Raw genomic sequence first — 284 nt, 5'->3', positions numbered from 1 at the left:
TGGCACGTCCTAAGGAAAGCTCATTGTGGGACTGGCTCGTAGTGGCTGAAATTCTGCACCAAGGCTGAATTTCGGGAAAGAGACTTCAGATACAGTACTAGGGACCACTTAGGCCTATATAAAAGCATCCAAAAAGCAGCATGTCATGGGACCTTTAAAATCCCATTTTTTAAGCCAGATTAGTGCCATCTGGTGGGAGTAAAATAAGGAAAACATCTGCAATTCCATGGTTTAGCCCAGTGATTCTCAACCCGCGGCCCGTCACGAATTCAAATGCGGCCCAC

The sequence above is a fragment of the Sinocyclocheilus anshuiensis genome, unplaced genomic scaffold (genome assembly GCF_001515605.1).
Source record: "Sinocyclocheilus anshuiensis isolate Anshui unplaced genomic scaffold, SAMN03320099.WGS_v1.1 scaffold404, whole genome shotgun sequence".
NCBI classification, from domain to species: Eukaryota; Metazoa; Chordata; class Actinopteri; order Cypriniformes; family Cyprinidae; genus Sinocyclocheilus; species Sinocyclocheilus anshuiensis.
This window is presented reverse-complemented; position numbering follows the sequence as displayed.